We start from the raw sequence: 11,225 nt of genomic DNA, 5'->3' as shown, positions 1-11,225 counted from the left end.
GAGAGTTTCTCTCATGGTATTGAGAAAAATTATGCAATTTTCATACATATAATCCTATACAGGTTATTTGGATTGTAACGAGCACAGAATTGCTTAGGGCACCCCCAAAATTACACAAGGAAGTGAATAAACAGAGGAATTTGTCTTAGAGTTGCAAGCTTCAGGAGCAATTGGATCATCCTTCAGGATATTGTAGCAGCTCTGTTATCTTTGTGGCTTAACTTCTGTCACTTTTTGCTTCTTGGTCTATGGCCAGGGCTTGACTAGGAATAGATGGTTAGCCAGCATTTCATTGCTGTGACAAATACCTGAGAAAAACTACTTAGAGAAAGGAAGATTTATTTTGGCTCACGGTTTCAAAGGTCCATAGTTGCTGGCTGCAGACAGAATCATCAGGGCAGAAAAGGCATGGTGGAGAAAAACTGGTCATTTCATGGCAGCTGGGAAGCAGAGAGAGTGGGAAAGGTAGAGGGAGAAGGAAGGGGTCAGGGAAAAGATCCTGTCCCCAAGGGCACACTCCTAAGGACCCACTCCTTCAACTAGGTCCCTCCTCCTATCATTTCTAACACCTTACAATCATGCCATCAGATTATTAACCTACTAATGAGATTAGAGCCCTCATGATCCAATTACTTCCCAAAGGCTCACCTGTGGACCTTGCTGCACTTCGGACCAGGCCTTCAACACAGGGGCCTTTGAGGGACATTCCAGATGCAAACTAAAACAATAGTATTCTCCAAAAGATTCTGTATGAAAGGCTTGGCTGTTAGGGTGGCACTGTTGGGAGATGCGGTGAAATCTTTAGGAAATGCAGTCAAGTGGGACGTGCTATAGAGGGTTCCTAAGGTCATTGGGGCATTCTTTCAAAGGATATTGTGGGACCTCTGTCTTTTCCTGTCTCTCTTTGCTTCCTGGCTCATGATACAATCAGTATGCTCTACCATGTGCTACCCTCACAAGAGTCCCAAAGTAATGGCACCACTTAATCTTGTACTAGAACTTGTGAAACTAAGTCAAAATAGACCTTTTAACTTTTAAGTTAATAGACTCAAGTATTTTGTTATAGTAACACAAAGCTGACTAATATATCTACTTTATCTGTTGTTTTCATCTACTTTCTACAGATCTCTTCACCCTTGGACAACTGTAGCTTCTGTTTATAGTTTACTCTCTACTTTTCCTGCCTTCTTTTACATACTTATTCCACAAAAAAATAGAAATGATGCCACTTCTAATAGTAGATATCACTTTTATAATGCCTACTTTGAGTCAAGCATGGTTCCAAGTGCTCAACTCCAAGTTAACTCAATTAGTTCACTTAAGTGTTAGTCCTGCTTACTACTCTAACAGAACACTTCCCACAGTGTTGAACACATAAAAGATGCTCAATTTAAAAAATGTTTTTTAGAAATGTATGTATTTCTGGGTATTTTGCATTTAAATCTGCAGGAGACAAGTGCCAATTAACCTGATACAAATGGTAGCACTCCCATCACTCTGGGATCCTATGGCCCATTGAAGGTGAAGACTTTTAATTTGTATAGTGAATTTCTGATTTTCTAGATTGTGGATAGAAAAGTGGGGCAAAGAAACATGGTGACCTGTGAATTTCTTAGACAGGAACATTGAAGATGCCATTTGCTATTGCAGTGCAGATACCACCAGTATCTTATACATATTTGTGAAATGCATTACATGACTTAAAAAGCTACTTTATATAGTAGCTACTTTATATAGAATTAGAAGAGAATGTCTGTTCTCTTTTATTTTGCCACTAATATTCATTAGGAAAGAGAAGTATTAAGTAAAATGTTAACCAATTACCCAAGTGCCCAGGCCAATATTGCAGTATGTGGGTGAAAGGACTTCTCAGGTGCCAGGAGAATCAAGGCTCCAACCAGGGCACTGGATTGGATATGCAGGCCCTTGTCCTTAAAATTCAATAGCTACTTGAATCCCTATATTCTCTAATTACAGCCATTCCTTCAGTTGTAAAGAGGTAGACAAAACTCTTTGCCATTACATTAGAAATATCCAGATAATAAAATAACGCTGCCAGTGAAATAGAGTAATTATAAAGATATCTTTAAAAACATTATTTAAAATGAAAAATATTGAAAAGAATCTAAATCTCCAACAATAGGGAATAAGATGACAAATATTTTCCCAGTTATAAAAATGATGGTGTAGAAGAATAGGCAATAACCTGGAAATATATTAAAACATATTGTTAAATGAAAACAGCAAGTTATAAAACATGCACATTTGATAGGTTTTTGCTAGGCAATATCCACTTCTCCTGTCTTCACTTAGCTTCACGTCAGTCATCCACCTATTGAAGGATACACACCAAACTGCTAAAACTGGTTATCTCTGTGTGGAAAGATTGTGGGTCGTTTTAGATTTTATTTTCTTTTTGCTTATCTTTATTTCTACAGTATTTTTTCCTCTGCTGGGTATTTTTTACTTTTAAAGTAAGAAAAATGTGGTGCATTATAATGAGCGAGGGTGAGGGGGCAAAAAGAGCAAATGCCAGCATGCTAGGAAGAATGTTCCTGTGAGACAGAAGAGATGGTGTTCTTTTATAGTTCATTTATAGCTCAGCTGGATCTCCAGTGGTTAGTTACCCACCTTAACCCTGATGATGACTCTAGCTATCTACCTTCTAAACTAAAGTGATTTAAGCCAGGTTTTAAAATAGATCCTTTTGATTATCAGCTATCTTTAAGTTGCTCATGCCTGTCACTTGAAACCAACACATGCCTGAGTCTGAGCCCTGCTTAGCCCCTACCTCCCTAAACCCATGTAGTTACAACAGAAAAAGATTTTTGTTCTTTGTGAGAAGTTGGACCACAGATGATGTTCCCAGGCTGCATCTATTAATTTTATAAAATATTGGCACTCTTTTGCAATGCATCTACATACATGTAGCAAGCTTGCACTCCATAATACATGCATAAGCTAATTGCCAGTTTTTATTTATCAGTGCTCTTAGTATTTTTTGTCTTAAAACCACATCAATTTTCTCAACTACATTCCCTGTCCCAACCACTAGCATATTTTACATAAAAATAAAAACACCTTTTTTATTATAACTTAAATATTTTATACATAATACAATTTAAACATAATTTAACATAATAAAATTTCAGTAATTGTTGAGAGTCAGAATGGTCCCTGGCATTTTGCCAGAAGTAATGGTTGAGAGGCAAGCCATTAAGATGATGCTGTCCGCCTGGGGCACCCGCTACTTTGGAGTTCTTGTGGGGATTTCCTGGGGAGTTCGAGTTAGTTGGTGAAATTCTGGTGGAGGGAGTTCGGGTTGGTGTCGTGTGGTGTGCAGGAGAGGGGCTGCGTGGGTGGCGTTCAGGAGAGTTCCCGGGGAGTGTGCATGGAGTGCTGTTGGAGTTCAGGCAATAAAGTTTCCTGTTTGAACTTACAAGTGCTTTGTGGCAGCTTGGTGATTTGTGCCCAGCCAGACTACGGCAAGTAATTGAGATTTTGTTGATTTGGGAAACAGATTTTATATTGACAGTTTTATTTCTTAATGTTATAAATAATATTTCTTGAATCAGTTTTAAGGTTGTTTTCCAAAACTTTTCATTGGGGTAACTATTTCATCTATTTAGTGCTAGGATACTGGTAAAAAAAAAAAAAAAATATATATATATATATATATATATATATATATATATATATATATATATACTCACCTGGTTCATGGAAAGGGTTTAACAAAGGAACAATTTACTGAGATGGGAGTGAGGTTGAAGAAACCAAAACCGATGTGAAGACAGCCAAGAAGCTAGGAAGCTGTCACTAGGCCTAAAAATAAAGAGGAAAGAAGAGCAAAAGATATTCCTGGGACCTAAGAAGAAGAGGCATCATAGAGGAAGGTGTCACCCCATGGGTGATGTCATTGGCCAAAACCAGGCCAGCGCAAAATACAGAAGCTGATGGGAATGGGAGGGAATACCCAAAGTATGTTGTTTTCCACCTTCCAATTTCCCAGTGTGGTAGCCAGAGGAACCAGCAGCAGGTGAACCACAGTTTTGCAGTCCTCCAGGGTCAGGACAGAAGTGACCAGTGGAGGATGGACAGCCGAGAATGAATGGCAAAAGGGGAAATAAAAATAGTTTATTAACTCAACAAATATTTTTTAAATAATCGCTGTGTTCCAGACTCGAGGTAAGATACACTTGACTCAACAAGCTTTGTTTGGGGTTTGTAAAAAGATCTATGGGGCATCGCCCTTGAGGCAATTTCTTTTTTCTTGAATATTATTTCTATTTACAGCATTTCAATAGGGACGGCTCTGTGCAGAGTAGACTGCCAATGAGGTTCACTACCTTTTGCGTCTGCTTGCTGTTCTACATAATGGCACATTTTGAAAAGCCATCAGTATAAAATAGGCACGACTTCTTATAATTAAGCCTGGGGTACAAACACAGTTGAATTTTAGAATTTTACAGAAGGGAGCTTTCTGGGCTCTTTGTTGGCTGTAAAGGAAAAGCACAAATAAGGCAGCAGAACACGGGAGAGGAGACAGGAGGCAGGAACAAAAGCAAATAACTTAATGAGCTATTCAAAGGGAAATTCATAAACTGTGCTTCCTGGAGCCTTGCTTAAAAAGGGGAGGCAATCAAGTGAGCAGTTCATATTATTTCCGGGAACGTGTCATAGGGAGGAAGGCAATGGATTACCAAAGAACGGTTCTGATAAAAATTCTAGGTCAGAAATGGCAAAACATGTGTCTTAATCCAGAGCTTCATAACCCAGTCAGATTATGGAGGATTGACAGGTTTACATTTCCCTCTTCTATCTTCTGGCAACTCTGAAGGCCATTCCTTATCTAAAGACTTCCCTGTGCCTTTCCTTCATAAAGGATAAGCAGCAGAATTTTGAATAGTGCAAAGACGTCTTTCAGTACACAGGAGATGAGTTCCTTTACTGCTTTATACAAATTAGGCACTTCTAAATGAATATAAAGCCTCTTGGGAATTGGAATACCTATCGATTCACCAGATTCTCCAAGACCTATATGACCCCTGAAAAAAACCCAGTGCAAATCAAATCCCCCCAATATTAGGCAAATCATACTTTAAATTTGAAACTTCTATAACTTTGGTTGTGACTGAGATTTCAGTTTCCCCATCTGTGAAATACTATTAGTTATGGCAACCAGAGGTAGTTTTGGATTAAATGCAAGAGCATCCATTAAATGCTTAGATATTATTAGTAATAATAATAACAGCATCCTACTTTCTGGTTGTACTAATTATTATATTTCATCAGGTGTGATCCCCCCAATGATCTTGTATATGGTTGTTCTCATTTGAGAAAGAAAAAAAATGTTGATATTCCCATGGGTGAAGTGACATGCTCAAGGGCAGGTCAGTTCATCCAGTGCCATGCACCAAAAAGACCTTGGACCAATTTCATGTTCTTACCTTGGGTGTTGGTGAGGGCTCAGTCTGTGTGTCCCAGGCAATAGGAGTTTTGTATAGTAATCAGGGGTCCATGCAACCTTTGGAAGAACCTAAGATGCATAAGGCAGGGAAGCTGCCAGCCAAGGCCTTGTCCAGAATTGCTAGAGCTGGGGATTCTCAGGAGGACCTTGGAAGCTTTCGTGAAGCCCCATTCGCCCAGGTGTCTGAACATAGAGCCATCTTCACAGAATAAAGACCTCTGTTCCTCTTCTGCATTCCAGACTCCTGTCCTTCACCTGGCTCCTTGGAGAATGGCCCTGTAGGAATGTCCCTCCTGTTCTTCCACTGGAGAGGACTAGATGGAGCTTATAGAGATACTGAGTCCATACTGGAGAACACAGCACATGTTCAGGGGATTCATTTGGTCATAGCAGACTGTAGGAGGCAAAGTGGTATGTGGGAAATTCTCTGGACTCAGATGCCTCTTTTGTCACCTATAGTTGTCAGTAGACAAATCACTATCTCTCAGGTTCTTTGTCTGTTAGGATCAAATAAAGACTCTCTAGATGATTCTCAGAGCATCTGGGACACATTTACTTCTGTCCACATACTTCCAGCTATGAAAAGACAATTGTATTTTTTTTAAAAAATTTTAATTGACATGTAATAATTGTACACATGGTGGGATACAGTGTAATATTTTTCTACATGTATACACCAGACAAGGGAATTCTGAGGGCTGTTTGCCCTGCAAGCTCTTGAATATCCTGAAGTAAATGCTTTCTGTGCAAAAGTTGCTGATTACCCCCAATATCCACTCTTCCTTTCATCCATAAAGGCAGAAGCCTCACGAGGGCCCAAGTGAAGACCGCATTCTGGCCTCTTTTGAAGCCAGGTGTGGCTACATTTTCATCTGTGGGTGTGGGGAGGTGATGCATGCACTTGCAGATCTCACCTCTTAGAGCAAATGGCCTCACACCGCCCTTTATCTCTCCCTTTTCCTGGAATAGACCTCACTGATGGCAGCCAGGGAGACATTTTAAACCATAGACTGGCAGCCATGGATTGAAGGTAGATGAGCAATGAGCCAGATGAATGGGGTTCCTCATCCCTCTGGTGCCACAGTATCATCCAGAACAGTTTAGTCTCAGTCTACTAGATAAGTGTGAAATAAACTTTTGTCTTGTTGCAGCCACTGAGTTCTCTTTGCGATAGCAGCTTGGTTTGTACTCTAGCTTATGCCAGTGGGTTCAGAAACTCCTACATAATTATACTATTAAGGCATTTTCTTGTAGGGGTGTGAACACTCGCTTGAGACAGATTTCAAGCCAGAATGGCCGAGATCATACTCAGCCAGTTAATTTTATTTTGAAAGACAGAGACTGAAAATGATGGGTGAGCAAAACGAGCAAAAGAATAGAAAATGGCATGAGCGTGAGGCTCGGACTCTGAACAGAGCTCAGACATCCTTCTGGGGAAGCAGGCAGCCTTGGAAAGCAGCAAGGTGTTCAGCCCCAGATGACGGGAGGGGTGATGGAAAATGCTTCAGAGGCAGAAGCCAGTGACATTTCTTGGCTTTCATGAGCACTGCTAGTATTAAAAGCAAACAAACTTGACAGGTAGAGCAATGCTTCCCACAGCTGATGCCTGGGCAATCGTCCGTGTTGAGCAGAGCTGTGTGCGTGCTTCCATCAATAATCATAACTTAAAGAGTCCAAGCTATAAAAGCATCACACTGAAATATCTTCCTGCCTTCATCGCAGGGCTGGCTTCACAGACACAAAGCACTGGAAGGTTGGGATCCTGGCATGCATGTTTATTGTGGCATTTACTATGTCGTAATCTCATCAGTTGTATAGATGTCCTTTCTTGACTGTGAGCCCTCTATGAATTATTTGTCCTTGTGCTTTTTGCTCTTAGGATGATCAATAAATATTTAAATGAATGAGTCCAGCTCAACCTCTTCACTTTGCAGCGACTTGTCCAAAGTCAAAATTAATTAATAGTTTAAAAAAATCTGACAATTTTTCCTGGTAAGTGGAGAGTTCTATTTTTCCCAGGTCCCAGACAAATCTTTAACCCAGGTCCACATATAAGCACACAGATACAATATAAAATGCCTATTTATATATATGCACATATACTTAGAGACACACAAATATGAAAGCATATGAGAAAACACAAGATACATAATCACATATATGTAAAACACACTAACAGACATATGTTACACATTTGAATTTCAGGTAACAATGGGTAATTATATTAGAGTAGGTAAATCATAAGCATTGCATGCACAAACACACATGGGATATATTTATACCAAATAAATCATTTGCTGCTTTAAACCAGAAATTGGAGTTTAGCTGTGCATCCTGTATTTTTATTTGCTAAATCTGGCAACCTAACAAAAACACATATGCAAAGACATACAGAAACACACAAGTTCATACATCCAAATATGCACTCAAACACACATACACACCCAACATTTAGTTCCTGCTGACAGATTCTTCCACTACCAAATCAGTTGTTAGAATGATCAGTTTTAGCTTTCACTCAGAGAGTTGGGGAGATTATATAGTGGGATGGGGAAATAGGAGATGATGCAGTTTGAAAAGGTTGCAGAAGATTGATTCTTTGCTTATAGTGGTCCTGTGTGTCACAGGAAAAGAAAGCTCCATTCTGCAATCATATGAGGAAGTGCTTTGGAAGGGGCATATTCTTCCCCACAGACCTATTTACCTCAGTATCTGCAATCACAACCAATACCATGATCACTTCCTCATCATGGTTTTGTAAAGAGACTCAGGCTCCAGGGAGAAACTTCTTTCCTTGGAAACTATATCCTTGGTAATGAATGGTGGAGTAGGTTTGCATGAAATTCTGCCTCCATTTATGGGACAGCCATGGACCTGGAACAGCCTGGCCCTACTTTCTTTGCTGCCCCTCTCTGTGACCCTTTTCCATTATACACCCACCAGTGTCTATTAAAGTCACTAAAAAAATTCTTGGATATGCCTTTTGCTATCATCCTCATAGTCACCTGTCATCCTTAGCTTTTTATTATCTCTTGCCTGGATGTTGTCCTCATTTCTACTGCCTCACTCCAAATGTGCCAAGTAATTCATCTTCTGAGAAGTGACCAGAATGAGGTGTCCAATGTACCTGTCTCATCATGGTCTTCATTTCTTAAAGTCCTTTGATGGTGACCCGTTTTCTCCCCAAGAAGTCCAAACACCTTAGCATGGCCTCCAAGGCCCTTCACTATCAGAACTCATTCCAGCTACAGTTCCCATCTTCTCACCTTAGACATTCAGTATGGTCTTAACAAAATGAATTATTTTTTTCCCACACACCCAGCCACTTCCACATCTCAGCCTTTCTCACATCATTCTCTATGCAGGAGGCATCCTTCACCTCCTCCCCTGCCTAGCAATTTATTTATTTATTTTTCTCATTAAGAATTTTTTTATTTCCCTCTTTTCCTTTTAAAACTTTAAAAATTTTTAATTTAATTTTAATTTTTAATTTTTTCTTTTTTTTGAATTTTGATAATTTTATTTTTATTTATTTTTATTTTTTTAGTTTTTTATTGTTGGTCGTTCAAAACATTACATAGTTCTTGATATATCATATTTCACACTTTGATTCAAGTGGGTTATGAACTCCCATTTTTACCCCGTATACAGATTGCAGAATCACATCAGTTACACTTCCATTGATTTACATATTGACATACTCATGTCTGTTATATTCTGCTGCCTTTCCTATCCTCTAATATCCCCCCTCCCCTCCCCTCCCCTCCCCTCTTCTCTCTCTACCCCCTCTACTGTAATTCATTTCTCCCCCTTGTATTATTTTTCCCTTTCCCCTCACTTCCTCTTGTATGTAATTTTGTATAACCCTGAGGGTCTCCTTCCATTTCCATGCGATTTCCCTTCTCTCTCCCTTTCCCTCCCACTTCTCATCCCTGTTTAATGTTAATCTTCTTCTCATGCTCTTCGTCCCTACTCTGTTCTTAGTTACTCTCCTTATATCAAAGAAGACATTTGGCATTTGTTTTTTAGGGATTGGCTAGCTTCACTTAGCATAATCTGCTCTAATGCCATCCATTTCCCTGCAAATTCTATGTTTTTGTCATTTTTTAATGCAGAGTAATACTCCATTGTGTATAAATGCCACATTTTTTTTTATCCATTCGTCTATTGAAGGGCATCTAGGTTGGTTCCACAGTCTTGCTATTGTGAATTGTGCTGCTATGAACATTAATGTAGCAGTGTCCCTGTAGCATGCTCTTTTTAGGTCTTTAGGGAATAGACCGAGAAGGGGAATAGCTGGTTCCATTCCCAACTTTCCAAGAAATCTCCATACTGCTTTCCAAATTGGCTGCACCAATTTGCAGCCCCACCAACAATGTACAAGTGTACCCTTTCCCCCACATCCTCACCAGCACTTGTTGTTTGACTTCATAATAGCAATTTAATTATCCTTCAGATCTACTTCAAATATCCTCTCCAACTCCATCTCACACTGCCTTCCACTCCTTTAGAATTAATCACTCCTCCTCAGTGCACCCACAGCATTTTGCATAAACTTCTTTCTCCTTTACCATTATAGTTATTTATTGACATTTGCAGGCCTCTCTTCCCCACAAGCCTGTGAGCTGTTCTGGGGCAGGGTCAACTCATTTTCCTATATGAACCACCAGTATCCAAAACAGTGTCTGAGAAAAGAGATCTTAGAAAATGATGTTGTGGATAGAATTTTACTGGCAGCAGAGTGCATTGTGGCAAATAGTAGAGACTTTGCCATGAGACAGATCAAGATTCAAATCTAAAAAATTCCATTTATTAGCTCTAAATCATGTAATATCTCTGTGGTAGATAGAAATAATGTTCCCCCCCCCCAAAGATATTCACATCTAATTCTCAGAAGCTGTGAATATGTTGCATACATACCAGAGGAAAATTAAGATTGCAGGTGGAATTAATGTTGCTAATCAACCAACCTTTAGATAGGGAGTGTATGCTGAATTAGCCAGGGAAACAAAAGATACTGTTGTCCCTCTGTATCAATGGGAGATTGGTTTTATGACTTCCTGCAGACACCAAAATCTGTGGATGCTCAAATCCTTATATAAAATTGTGTTTGCATATAACTTATACATACATTCCTAAAACTTTAAATCATCTCTAGATAACTTTCAATACCTAATACAATGTTAATGCTATATTATTAGTTGTTACTCTGTAGTGTTTAGGAATAATGATGAGAAAACTTTAAAATTGTTAAATTCACAGATGCATAACCCACAGACACAGAGAGCCAACTGTAATCACAAAGGTACTTATAAATGAGAGATTGAGATGCAAGAGATTTGGGGTGATGTAGTATGAGAAATCAACCTACCATTACCAGCTTTGAAGATGGAAAGAGGTCACAAGGTCTAGCGTGGGAAGCATCTAAAAGCTGGAAAAGGTAAGGGCATGTATTCTCCCCCTAAAGCCTCCAAAAAGGGATCTGCCAACCTTGATTTGAGCCCAGTGAGACTCATTTCAGACTTCTGGCTTCCAGAATTGTAAGTTTTTGAATTTGTGTTTTAAGACATTAAGTTGGTGCACCCAGAAAAGAAAAAGACAGAAACTAAGGCCAATCTGTGTTTTGGAGGCAGCCTCTACAAAAGGATCTTCAAGGAAGCCTAAAGAAAAGGATGGAAAAGACCTCCTCCATTGCATATTAATATGCTCAATATAAGAAAAAGACACCAAAGGAGACTTTGGGTACAATTGACAG

The sequence above is a fragment of the Spermophilus citellus genome, assembly GCF_964194105.1.
Source record: "Spermophilus citellus genome assembly, chromosome: 3".
NCBI classification, from domain to species: Eukaryota; Metazoa; Chordata; class Mammalia; order Rodentia; family Sciuridae; genus Spermophilus; species Spermophilus citellus.
This window is presented reverse-complemented; position numbering follows the sequence as displayed.